Source organism: Anolis carolinensis, chromosome 2 (genome assembly GCF_035594765.1).
Source record: "Anolis carolinensis isolate JA03-04 chromosome 2, rAnoCar3.1.pri, whole genome shotgun sequence".
Lineage (NCBI taxonomy): Eukaryota > Metazoa > Chordata > Lepidosauria > Squamata > Dactyloidae > Anolis > Anolis carolinensis.
Window position 1 is genome coordinate 161375810 of NC_085842.1, and position 14589 is coordinate 161390398.

At 41.9% G+C, this 14589-nt stretch overlaps 1 pseudogene; it reads right to left on the reverse strand.

The window, feature by feature from the left end:
- Window positions 1-5501: 5501 nt before the first annotated feature.
- On the reverse strand, window positions 5502-9067 carry LOC100568162 (RNA-binding protein 39-like; annotated as a pseudogene).
- Window positions 9068-14589: the final 5522 nt, after the last annotated feature.

A 14589-nucleotide genomic window follows, 5' to 3' on the forward strand; every position in this document is an offset into this window, starting at 1 on the left:
GCTCACTCCACTCCCTGGATTTGAACCAGCAACCTTTCGGTCAGCAAGTTCAGCAGCTCAGTGGTTTAATCCACCATGCTACCAGGGGTTCCTTCATGCCCCTGAGATAAGGGTGGAATATAAATGTAGTACATAAATAAATAAATATAATAAATGTTTGGAGTTTGGGTGCAGAAACATATCTGGATTGCTCATAAATGCTCTCCTCAAAGGAGAGATGTTCTACACATGCCCAAGTTCTTCTTCAGCTCAGATTAACTCTGAGTCTCAAAGGATCTACGGTTTCCTCCCTGCCAATTTAAGTGGTTTCCTTAAAAGCAATCCTTGCTTGTCCCGAGAATTCAAAATGACTTGTTCCCTTTTTGGCAGTGCTGGGTGCTGGCTTTGGTAAACTGCTATTTGTTTTTCCAGAGCGTGAACTCTAGTTTTGTTTGGAAATTCCCTTTCAAAGCATCCAGTTCAGATTTCTGCATGAAAGCACCTATTACGAGTGCTCCCTTTCGTTCTCATAGTTTGACAAAAACTATAGATTGTAACATATCATTAACCATTACACCATTAAGGACAACACACTGGAAAGAGGTCTACATCTGAATGAATACTGAAAACTGCCATCCTGTTTCTGGAGATACAGACAGCTCATCTTAATTACCCAGATGCTCCTAGTTTTGCTGCTAAATCAGATTCTTTTTTTTCTTTTTGGAGAGAGCTACCTTGAGTGCTGCTAGAAATGTCTCTCCCTCTGAGAAGTTTGACCTGCTCATTTGACAGAATCATGAGGTCTAGGCTATTCACATATTCTATTGCTTTCATAAATTGAAGACTAAGCACTTTTATTATTCCTGGCGCAGTTGCTATTTCCTTGGACCTTTGGGGTAATTGATTTCTTTTTCCATTTACTGGTCTGTACATGTGCATAGCCCAAAGGTATTTCTTTCTAAGCTAAAGTCACATCTCTCTTTTTGAACATATAGGCAAAACCTTCAGGGGGGAAATGTAAAGCTCATGGAATAAAAGACACTTTGACTTACTTGCTAAGTGAGTGCCTGACAGAATAGATTAGAAATGCACAGATTCTGTAGAAAGAGGGGATCAATCAGGAAACATCTGATGCTATCATCTGTTTTTAGGAACTGTTTTTCAATTTTCATAACATGGGTGCCCATAAGTTACATGACTGCCTTGACGAAAAATAAACTGAGAAGGTGATATTTAAGCTCTCTCTTTTCCATGTTTTTCGTTCTTACTATGCTTTGGAAAATATGTAACTTGAATTTGAATTCGGTAAAGCATCCTACTGGTCTGTAAGTAAGCATCAACAAATACAATAGGACTGACTTCTGCAGGATTTATCATGGACCATATGGTGGAAAACTACAACTAGTGTAACTAAAGCACATTAAAAAAGGGGCTCCCACAATAAAAAATGGGAGTCCCCGGTGGTGCAGTGGATTAAACCCCTGAGCTGCTGAACTTGCTGACCAAAAGGTTGGTGGTTTGAATCCAGGAAGCAGGGTGAGCTCTAGCTGTTAGCCCCAGCTTCTGCCAACCAAGCAGTTCAAAAACATGCACATATGAGTAGATCAATAGGTATCACTCTGGTGGGAAGATAACAGCACTCTATGCAGTCATGCCAGCCATATTACCTTGGATGTGTCTATGGACAATGCTGGCTCTTTGGCTTAGGCAATGAGCACCAACCCCCCAGAGTCGGACACAGCTAGACTTAATGTCAGGGGAAAATCTTTAGCTTTACTACAATAAAAAAGACTTTGCAATGAGAAAAGGTAGGAGAAAATGACAATACTTTTTGGAACTATACAAAAATAAATATTGTTTTCCACCTGACTGTTTTATTTTATTTTGGAAAATTTAAAAAATATCACTTTATTTATTTATTTATTTACAACATTTCTACCCCACCCTTCTCACCCGAGGGGACTCAGGGCAGCTTACAACAACCGGCAAAATTCATAAAATACATTAGTCAGCTAAAACATATGGTTACTTAAAACCACTTTTCCAATGAACCATTGCACATAAACCTAAGTTCAGACCATGTCAATATATTGCTTATTCATTAAATGCTTGCACACAAATCCATGTCTTAATGATCTTCCTGAAGCCCAGGAGAGTTGGGGCCTGCCGGATGTTACTGGAGAGGGAGTTCCACAGCCGGGGAGCCACCACCGAGAGGGCCCTGTCTCTCGTCCCCACCAGCCGCGCCTGTGAAGCAGGTGGGACCGAGAGCAGGGCCTCTCCAGATGATCTTAGTGTTCTTGATGGTTCATAGGAGGAGATACGTTCAGACAGGTAAGTTGGACCAGAACCGTTTAGGGCTTTGTAGGTCAAAACCAGCACTTTGAATTGGGCTCGGTAGCTTTATGATTTATTGTTCCCATTTTTATTAATTATACATATGGGGGGGGGGAGGGTGCTTAGGGCCTCTAAAGGTCTTAATCTAGTTCTGTCAATGAATCTAGATTGGGACAGGAACAGAACAATTGTATGTATTGGGTAGGGGATAGCTGCCTTGAGACCCTATAACAGGAGAATGGTGGGAGAAATATTGAATGAATGAATGAATGAATGAATAAAATATGTGATTGAAAATCACCATTTCCTGTTGGTGAAGGGATTGAAAGAGGGGAGCGATGGCTTGATCCTTATTTATCATCCCTTCTGAAATGTTAGTTTGCATCTTTCTTGAATAGTTCTCTCCCACTAATTCCAGTCCACTGTGCCTGTGCTAGGGATAGGGTAGTAGTCTCCAGTTAGAGCCAATGTAGAACAGCAATTTGAATGCTGACTGAGAACTCCGGGAGAACAGGGTTCAAATTCTCACTCTGACATGCAAACTGTGTGAAAGTTGTGTTTTTTTCTGCTTAAGAGAGAGGCAATGGCAATCATTACCCTAAACAAATCTTGCCAATAAGTACCTCATATCATAATAGGTTTATCTTTGGGTCACTGTGAATCAGAAATGCTGTGAAGGCAACTGTCTGAGGAATGATGCATCTTTTGATGTGACTTATTCAAAACCTCCTTCTACCATCTGTTTCCCACCCCAAATGATATCTTCAGCTTTTTAATTGTTAATCATCTGCCTTTACCTGGATGATTTAACTGTTATATAAATAAACTAAACCAGTGGTTCAGGAACACATATTTGTGAAGATAATGTGTAGTGCTGTCTAGAAACAGACTTTCTAGAAAATATATTCTCCATTTAAATTGATGTACCCAAGCCAACATGTTACAAGGTGTCAGAGGAATAGAAAGAACATATAAAGTTAGTAATTTTTCAAAGGTTGAAAAGCCTTTGGATCTCCTTATCTTTTTGGTCTAGAACCCCAGTCATCCCTTTTTGGCAAGGACAATGGTAGGGGTTGGTGAAAAGTGTAGCTGAAGAAAAATTCAGTGGCCAAAGATTCCTATCCTGCTTTATACCATCTTAAGTGATGATTAACACAGGGAAACCTAACATGCAGTCACAGTAATAGAATCCAGTGCTGATATTACCATTCCATCTTAAAAATCATGTTTTCATCTAATTGCTAGAGAATTTTTATATCTAATCTCCACATACAATGTGTGCTATCAAGGAAAAAGTCACAGCTCCAGTTCAATACAAACCCCATTATTAGCAATGCTATCAGGCTACTTTATCTAAAATCCAATTAATTATTCTATCCTCTCTTTTACTCAACCTTGTGAGAACATCTACTACTTGATAAAGATTAATAACCCTAAGAAAAGTACCATAATTCAGCTTTTCCAGTTAATATGTGAATCTCCCTGAATTGCAAATGATGTTCTGCTACCTGATATCCTACTAGGAACTTAAAAAAAAAACACCTCTGACCTGTTCAAGTTTTTGGTTATTTTTTAATACTTAAGCTGCAAGCAAATGACAGTATTGATTTAATTGTTTTTAAGAAAGATGGCAAATGGAAATAATTGAAAGAGTCATTTGTAACTTAGCCTAGAGAGCTCTCTTTGAAAATATGTGCCTGAAATTTCTTAACACCACTGTCACTATCCATTTTTTTTGGCTGTATAATAATGGAGAAACAAACTTTTTAAAAGAAGTTACAACTCTGAACCTTCTAAATAGTTTGTCTCAATTAGTTTTCCACATCCAGAAGTATCTGAATTTTTAGTCAGTTTTAACATGCACATCACAATGCTATAGTCTACTAGTTATGACACAAAATACTCTTAAATATGAGGCTACATTTATACCCTATATTGTACTTTAAGAAGTAACTAAAACAGTCACAGTACAATGAAAGAGAAGTAAAGGTATATCCCACAATGCTTACATTGTAGTGTAATGTGGTCATGCCTTAAAAGTAAAGGTAAAGGTTTTCCCTTGACATTAAAACTAGTCATGTCCGACTCTGGGGGTTGGTGCTCATCTCCATTTCTAAGCTGACGAGCCGGCGTTGTTTGTAAACAACTCCATGGTCATGTAGCCGGCATGACTGCATGGAGCACCTTATTTGTTACTAACAGCAATCTCAGAACAAATCACCTATTTCTGTCACAAGTTCCTTATAAGATATGAATATATCCACAGTTCTCTTTCTTTGAGGGCAGGGAATGTTGAAAGAATGGAAACCTGGTTTCCAATATCTGCTTAGGAGGATTTGTGGGGTGTGTGTGTGTGAGTATGTATTGTAATCACCTCAGTCTAAGCCACCTCACAGTGTTTGTGTCACCTTGTTCACCATTTTGAACTCCTTTGAAATGGATAATAACACCACAACAAACCTGCTATCAAGACATTTACATTTGGGACACATTCTTATTTATCTCATCCTGATTACTACAATTACAAGCTGGGTATCCAAAATGCTTCGGAATTGGAGTTTTGATGAATTTTGGAGTCCCTGTATTTGCACTTGGAGATGGGACCAAAGTTTAAACACAAAATTAATTTATGTTTCATATATACCTTATACACATAGCGTGAAGATAATTTCATATAATATTTTAAATATTTTTTGTGCAAAACACAAAGTTTGTGTACACTGAATCATCAGAAAGCAAAAGTGTCACTGCCTCAGTCACCCAATTTGGGATTTGGGAGTGTTTTGGATTTCTGGCTAGGGGATGCTCAACCTCCATTGCTTATTTCTGTTTCTCCAGAATTATGGAAGGGTTTTGTTTGTTTTGCAGTACCTGACTAAGAGCCCTGACTAAGGGTTTTCCCAGGTTACTCCACATTAATTTTGTGTCAGGAGTAACCACATTAATTTTGTGTCAGGAGTAACCGGAGTTGCTTCTGAAGTGAGAGAATTGGCCGTCTGCAAGGACGTTGCCCAGGGGACGCCCGGATGTTTAGATGTTTTACCATCCTTGTGGGAGGCTTCTCTCATGTCCCTGCATGGAGCTGGAGCTGATAGAGGGAGCTCATCCATGCTCTCCCTGGGTGGGATTTGAACCTGGCAGCCTTCAGGTCAGCAACCCAACCTTCACTCTCTGCATTGTTTATCAGTTCTATTTCAAGCTGAGAAAACTCTGAATGTTTATAGTTGAATATTTATTTCAATAAAAGATGGATGTGGGGGAAAAAAGTACATCCTGCTGGCATAAAAAAAGCAACCCAACCTTCAAGTCACAAGGCTTTTATCCCCTAGGCCATCTGAGGCTCCTCCACATTAATTAAAAACTTGGAGAGATTTGGACCTTAAGGTAAGGTCCCAATCTTACCAGGTGTGGGCCTTGTAGGGGTGCAATAAATTATGTAATCATATATAATCTTTCTCCCCATCATCTCCCATCTTACGCCCAACAGTTGAAGTCTGAAGAACCCTAACTCTTGTAGGTCTTTTTTAAAATAAGGGTACACCTGTTCCTACAGCTCACTTTAGCCAAATACTCTAAATCTACAAGAATTACCAGGCAGAACAATTAGTCAGCTTTATATACAGTGGGGATGCTAACCAAGAGAATGAATACACAGAATTCCTTCTTGCTATATTTTTTGTCTTTAAAAATAACAGGAAGTGTACACAAAAGGTCTTTATACATTTTCCTTCTGTTTTCATCTAAATAAAAGTTTAACTCAAGTCCTTCAAAAAAATAGCTGTGTACAAAAATAACTAATTCTATCTTTGTTGCTGAGCAGGAACCAAGAGCTGGATTGTAGTCAAATAATCTGGAAAAATGTTGTGGTATGTTGTCAGAGGTACATGTGCTGCTGTTATTATTTTACCTGCAAATCACCCTCCATGTAATGTATTTACAGCTGCAATTGATGCTGCTATTGAAGGGCATCTTACAAAGATGTTTCCTTGAGCTGAATTTTTATCTACATAAAGGTGGACAACTCCTCCATGTTTATTATTTATTTTATTTTATTATTTTATTTCCAACATTTATATCCCGCCCTTCTCACCCGAAGGGACTCAGGGCGGCGTACAAAATTGGCAACAATTTGATGCCTATACATAATTAAAACAGCTATAAAAATCCAATAAAACAATTAAAACAATATAAAAATATAAAAACATATGATTAAAATCCATTCCTCCAAAATCCTCGTGCTGTAGCCGTAAATCAGTCCGGGTCGTCATTATCGTTTAATCTTCAAAAGCCTGGGCACATAGCCATGTTTTCAGGGCTTTTCTAAAACTCAAAAGGGTTGGGGCTTGCCGTATTTCTCTGGGGAGGGTGTTCCACAGCCGGGGAGCCACCACCGAGAAGGCCCTGTCCCTCGTCCCCACCAGCCGTACCTGTGAGGCAGGCGGGACCGAGAGCAGGGCCTCTCCAGATGACATTAGGGATCTTCCTGGCTCATAGGAGGAGATACGTTCGGACAAGTAGATTGGGCCAGAACTGTTTAGGGCTTTATAGGTCAAAACCAGCACTTTGAATTGGGCTCGGTAGCATATCGGCAGCCAGTGGAGCTGGCTAAGTAGGGAGGTGGTACGCTCCCTATAAGCCGCCCCAGTTATTAATTTGGCTGCCGCCCGTTGTACTAATTGGAGCTTCCGGGCCATCTTCAAAGGCAACCCCACGTAGAGAGCGTTGCAGTAGTCCAAACGGGATGTAACCAGAGCGTGGACCACCGTGGCCAAGTCAGACCTCCCAAGGAACGGGCGCAGCTGGCGCACAAGTCTTAGTTGTGCAAAGGCTCCCCTGGCCACCGCCGAGACCTGGGGCTCCAGGCTCAGCGATGAGTCCAGGAGAACCCCCAGACTGCGAACCTGTGTCTTCAGGGGGAGTGCGACCCCGTCCAACACAGGCTGTAACCCTATTCCCTGTTCAGCCTTGCGACTGACCAGGAGGACCTCTGTCTTGTCTGGATTCAGTTTCAATTTGTTCGCCCTCATCCAGTCCGACACAGAGGCCAGACACCGGTTCAGGACCTGTTTGTCATATTCCTCAATCACATGGTCCTTAATTTCTGTATCCTAGCCTGCTTTCTCTTCAGTTTGAGCATTAAACATGTTGGAAAGCTGGAAACATTGTCTTGCAAAGGGTTGTACTTAGGCACGTAGCCAGGATTTTGATTGGGGTGGTGAGCTGAGTCTGAGCAAGAGAGGATCTACCCTAGCAAACTTTTTGTATCGTTATCCCAATACTCCCATGCATATGGGATATATTGAGCATGGTGATCAGATCATGATACGAATAAACAGAACAGTTTAAATAATACCAGTAAGGCCTTCTCGTGGATCACCCTAATTTTTTTTAGGGGGGGGGGGGGTGAAGCCCCTCAAGCCCCCCCCCCCCCCCCCGGCTACATGCCTGGTTGTACTGAAGCAGCTGCAGCCAAGACTTCACTTTGCTGAAAAAGTTTAGTCTGCAAATCTGCTACAGCACTAAATGCTGAGGAGCCACTCAGCTGCAGAGCTTGTTGTGTAGCTGGAGGAATTTGAAGACCAGTACTCATCATCAATTGATTGCGGTCCCAAGTCAATTCCACTCCTTTCCAGTTAATCACTGTCCAAACATGATCTAGCACTGGATGCATCTGTGTGTTCTGTTACATGACCTACTTTAACTGGTTTCTCAACCAATCCATAGAATCATAGAAGCACAAAGTTGGAAGAGACCGCATGGGGCATCTGGTCAAAACCCCAGACATACAGCAAAAACACAATCAAAGTAATCCTGACAGGTGGTCATCTAGCCTCTCTTTAAAAGTGTTCCAGGAAGGAGCTTCCATTATACTTTATTTAGTTGTTCCAAAGCATTTTGCTGAGAAGTGATAGATCCATATCCTTTGGAACACCTAGTTTCACTGTCCATCATCAGCTGGATGCTTTCAATTTAACCAAATGGCTCAAAGATTCCACAAAGCATATCTTTAGTTATGTTGAAGTGTAATGATTCTACCTAGAGCCTCATGGGGCCTGAACTGCCCTTTTGTAGATTATTAGGTGGTTGATATTTGATCAAGTGCATTGTTAGTATTATAAATGAAAAAAGAGAAAGAAATGCAACTTATAATGACATGAGCTGTTAGTGAAAAATGACAAATATTTATTTAGCACCTTATATTAAGTGCTTTGAATCTCTTTTATATATACAGTACAAGCATAAATGCAAAGTAACATCATTAAATTAGTTTTATTTCATTGTTGTGCAAGAAGCAAGAAACAGCCCTCGTGAATAATATTTATGCATGTCTTTTCTCCCTTTCATTCCTCTTCCCCATGCTTTTGGTTAAATTAGTCTTATCACATTTGTCCTTTTGAGATATGTAGAGGTGAATTCTATTTTGCTGGAATTAACAACATAATCAACTGAGGCAAGTCTGAGGTCTTGAAAAGGTCTGCATTTCCTGAAAATAGTTTATATCGTATCACAATGTAGTACCAACGCAATGTGTACAGGTGTTTTAAAGGGCAAAAGATTATACATCTCTCGGGGTTGCAGTGAAATAATGAAGGCTGCACCTATGATTGATGACCTAGGGATAAGAAACCAGCTGATTCTTCCTCTAGCACTGCAAAGAACTTAACAAACACAAGAAACTCTAGTCATTTGTTAGTATTAGCTGCATGACTATAGGAGCCTCTGAGTCAAGAGCAAAACTTTGCTGGTCTGGGCCTCTGAGAACTATCTTTCGCAGTGCCAAACCAATGTTGTATGGCTACAGAAGTGGCACCAAACAAAATCTTGCCAAATGGTGTTCATAGAATCATAGAGCTGGAAGAGACCTTGTGGGCCATTCAGTCTGCCACAAAGCAGGAAAATCACATTCAAAGCACCCTCAACAGATGGCCATCCATCCTCTGTTTAAAAGCCTCCAAAGGAGGAGCCTTCACCACACTCTGGGGCAGAGAGTTTCACTGCTGAACAGCTCTCACAGTTAGGAAGTTCTTCCTCATGTTCAGGTGGAATCTCCTTTCCTGTAATTTGAAGCCATTATTCCATGGACTAGTGTCCAGGACCATTGGTCCGCCTCCTAGTTTCATGTTCAAATTACGGAATGAGATAATGAGTTTCAGACTGCCCTGTAGTGGCACCCCAAGTCTGGTTTTGTCTGTTCACATAGCACATAAGAAGGATTCTGAGATGTACACATGGCAATAGACTGGACATTGGTGTTCTGTCTCATCCCTTGGCTGTATATGAAGATTTATTAGATTAATTCCCAATACTACAAAAATATGAATGAAACCACAAAATGCAAATATATTATTTCTATAGCATGAGAATACATATATAAGTTACTCCCATGTGGCTATGTAATTTAGACTGTGCATCAAAATCCAACCCACAAAGCATTGCGTGTGTATGGGTGACACGCCTCCGTCCGAGAGAACCCAAGAATGACATGAACACAGGGTTGAGTTATAAACATGGCCACAACTTGTTTATTGGTTACAAGAACAGGGTTGGCTGCCATGCATGGATTGGGCAGCCTGCTGCTGACCGATACCACTATCCATGCCGAGGTGCTACTGGAACCATACCGGGCAAACGTTACCTCCGCACCCCTGGTGACCACTGGATGCTCCCCCCTCCTACTAATGAGGGTGAGGGAGAGAGTCCAATTAATGCAGACAAGCCAAGTACTACAGAGGCAGGTCCAGAGCAAGACTAAGCAACAGCCAAGGTCACAGTCCAACAAAAGTAGTTCAGTCATCAGAGTTTATAAAATAACAACCAAGAATGCAAGAGTACAAACCAAAGTCATAGTTACAAAGTCAAGCCGGAAAGGCAAATGTACAAACTGAAGTCAATAAATCAAGCCAGGAAGTCAGTCCAGAACTTAGAGTCAACACATCAGGATACAACAGAGTCCAGAAGAGGGTTACAGGACCAAGGCCAGAGTCAAGAATTGAAACCGAGGCAGAAGATCCAAGATCCAGGACAACAGTACAACATCATGCCATTATGCCATTACTGACTCCCAAAAGGCTAGTCTTTTCCAGAACCCTTTTATCATAAGATCGCAGATCCTCTTATTTCAGGAAGCCTTTCCAGATCATCCCACAATCCTAAGGAGGAAGAGGCCAGCTTGATTGCTGCCTCGAGCAGCAATCAAGCCAGGCCACACAGACTACTGTCCATGACAGACAGAGAACAAAGTGGTGGCCTTCCTCTTTGCTTCCATTCTCCCATTCTTCATCTGCCTGTGGGGGATGGGACCCTTGTTTGGGGGATTTCTTTAACAGAACTAGGAAACTCAAAGGCAGGTCTCTTCCTCTAGCCGTGTATGGGTCCTTTGATGGGAATGCAGCTGTCCACTCCATCTGAAGCTCTTTCCACATTCCATGCATTGATAGGGCTTCTCCTCTGTGTGGATCCTTTGGTAGGAACACAGCTGTCCACTCTGACTGAAGCTCTTTCCACAGTCTATGCAGTGATAAGGTTTCTCCCCTGTATGGGTTCTTTGGTGGGAATGCAGACTGTCACTCTGACTGAAGCTCTTTCCACATTCCACACATGTATATAGCTTCTCTCCTGTGTGAGTTTTTTATGTTTAGTAAGAGATATTCTCCCCATGAAACTTTTCTCACAGTCCATACACTTATGCAGCTTCTCCCCTGTATGTGATATGGAACCAGGATCAAGATTTTCCATTCTTTACATTTAGGATTCAAATATTTTGCCAGAAGTTCACAGATATGGACTCCTGAACAGCAAAGGATTCCCTCTTCTCGGTCTTTGTAATGCAGTAGCCTTCTAAACTCTTTCCAAGCCCCTCTTTTAACAGCACAATCCTCCCTTTCCTCCAAGGATGTTGCTTGAAATACATCTTCCTCCTACTTCTTCCTTGTTCTTGCCAGTGCGATGAGCCTTCCTTTCAGTCCCAAGACGTCCATAGGGCAAAGCTTCCTCACAAAGTTTGTTCAGAGGTTACCTTATGTCAGAAATGTCTAACTAGAGGAAGAGAGGAAGGTAGGGGGACCCGGGGACCCGTTGACCCTGCTCCTCGCTCCCTCACCTCCGCTCTCCTTCTCGCCACCATTGAGGGCCTCCCTGCCCCCCCCTCCAGAAGTCAGTGGGGGAGAATAAGCAAGCCAGATCCAGGGCCCATGCCACACACCAACCTAGAGTTGTGACAAACAGATATCTGAAACAACAAACATAACAAATATGCAGGATGGGTGGGATGGAACGAAAAGCAGGCCTGATGCCTGCTCTGGCCCTCTGGGTGGCCTAAAACAGCCGCCCAGACCGATGCACAGCAGCCCTGGCCAATCAGAAAGTGGGGCGAGGCCCACTGATCCCTGCCACACAGGGGGCTTTTGGGAAGGAGAAACCCCCTTGCAGCACCATGATGGGCCGGAGGGTGCCCAACACCACAATGGCCCTTGCCCAGTAAGTCAGGCAATGCATTTAGTGCCTTATCTATATATGCTCCCTTTTAAAGGATCTCTGAACTTGGAGGGAAGAGGGGAAGTATTTCTAAAGTACCTGCTTTCTTCCAAATCTGTGTTCATAAACCATGTAATGATATTTTTACAATTTGGGAATTGAGTTCTTTTAAAACATAGGCTGTTAATATTTGCTGTGAAAATATGGGCAGTGTTAGTCTAACAGCTCACTCTAGATCAAGGGAGAGCTCCTTTTTTCAAAAAGGACATGCTATTGGCTCATTTAAAGCAATGGCAAATAAATATATTGAGGACATTTTTTTTCTCCCTGGATTGGAACTACAGACTCATCTCTGTTAGATCTTACTATCCCAAAATGGTAGGGATCAAAATGATATGCAGTTGGTCTAATCTAAAAATCTCAGTAATTGAAATAGATTCTACAATCTATGTTTCAGTGGTATTTTTGATCTTGTCTTAGGAACAAGCAACAGTTATGGAATCCATTCCAGAATAAATGTGAGTCATTTTTCTCTTCAAGAGTTTGGCATAGTTGGTTGGTTAATCAATTAGAAATGTAAAATGTGCATTAGCTGGACAGATACTTTATGACTACCTGATTTCTCTTTCCCCCTTCCTCTGTCCTTTTTGGGAAGGATGACATATGAACTTGTCAAACCTAGAATATCATGTTTAAACATCTTAAGTACTACAGAGGAAATGTCATGAATGCTGCATTCTTTGCACAGGCAGTTTTCCAGATACCTTATTTAATTAATTGGCAGAAGGTTTTGAGTTTGATCAATGAGCACACCACACACAATATTGTCTATTGTATAACACTTGCACTGTTTCCCATCAAAGTGGAACCCCTTTTATTGAGTTAGTCAGTGGCTGAATCATTTTTCTTGTTCTTGGAACTTTGCCGCTAGGTATGTTTTCTTGTTTTACCTATGAGACCAGAGGAAAGTTTATTCAGCCCACAACTTTTGGATTTAAAGATGCCAGCTGCCCATTTGTCATTAGGAATGTGAAAATCTGTCAGTCTCATTCTCACTGCATTTCTCAAAAGCCCACCAGTGTTCTTGTTCTGCCCTATTTCTTTATTGAGTTATGTGATTTCCTTTTTCTTCCTGTACAGAAATTTGTGTTCCTTTTTATACAAATTCAGCAAAACATATGCATTTCATAAAATAGTATGTACACTTTTCTAATATACACATTTTGTGTAACATTTTTCTCCCACTGAGTACAACCTTTTGCAGTGTCCAAACACAATTGGAAGACAAGTCACAGGCCTTGAAAAACTATGGCTACAACTATTTAAATGAAAGAACAGGAAGCCAATGTCCAGGGGACTCCTCCCCTGCATTATCTTGGGCAAATGAACCCTGACACCAAGCCACTTTCCCACCACCTGGTCATACCAAAGAAAGAGCACTTTACTTATCCCTGTGACTTTGGACATCCCATGGGTCGGAGGGAAGGGACAGAAAGTGGGTGAAAGCATCTTGAAGAGTGGGAACCTATCTTACCCCAGAAAGGTCTGTCTTCAGAGTGGCCAGCAATCTCACAACGTTTCTGCATCTTCTTCCTGCTTTCCTGATGGTCCGAAACTAACAAAATGAAATTCAACAGGGACAAATGCAAGATACTTCACTTCGGCAGAAAAAATGGAATGCAAAGATACAGAATAGGGGACGCCTGGCTTGACAGCAGTGGGTGCGAAAAAGACCTTGGAGTCCTCGTGGACAACAAGTTAAACATGAGCCAACAATGTGATGCGGCAGCTAAAAAAGCCAACAAGATTCTTGTCTGCATAAATAGGGGTATAGCGTCTAGATCCAGGGAAGTCATGCTCCCCCTCTATTCTGCCTTGGTCAGACCACACCTGGAATACTGTGTCCAATTTTGGGCACTGCAGTTGAAAGGAGATGTTGACAAGCTGGAAAGCGTCCAGAGGAGGGCGACTAAAATGATTAAGGGTCTGGAGAACAAGCCCTATGAGGAGCGGCTTAAAGAGCTGGGCATGTTTAGCCTGCAAAAGAGAAGGCTGAGAGGAGACATGATAGCCATGTACAAATATGTGAGGGGAAGTCATAGGGAGGAGGGAGCAAGCTTGTTTTCTGCTGCCCTGCAGACTAGGACATGGAACAATGGCTTCAAACTACAGAAAAGGCTATTCCACCTGAACATCAGGAAGAATTTCCTCACTGTGAGAGCTGTTCGACAGTGGAACTCTCTCCCCCGGACTGTGGTGGAAGCTCCTTCTTTGGAGGCTTTTAAGCAGAGGCTGGATGGCCATCTGTCGGGGGTGCTTTGAATGCGATTTCCTGCTTCTTGGCAGGGGGTTGGACTGGATGGCCCATGAGGTCTCTTCCAACTCTACTATTCTATGATTCTATGATTCCTCCGCTTTCCTCCGCCTTCCACTGCTTTCTTAAATCAGAAGTCAGGGAACACCTAACTCCTGAAAATTGAGTCTTCTTACCATCTTTACATGCTGGCAAGATGGATTCCCATAGACAGCCACTGGAAGTATGTACTGGAAGTGGCTGTGTGTCATGGGATGGCCTCTGTGGGACTATGTTTGCCAGTGTATGAAGACAGTAAGAAAACAGGGGAAAGTTAAGATGGGATAATGTCATTAAACAGAAGTGTATCCCAGGTTGGCCCCAAAGGTTATTCATCTCAAACCATCTGTTGTATAACTTGAAGAGGAGATGAGGGAATCCTCCATAATTCAGAAGGTGCCATTGGGTGTTCAACATTGTTTCTGGAGACAGTCTTCTCCCTGTAC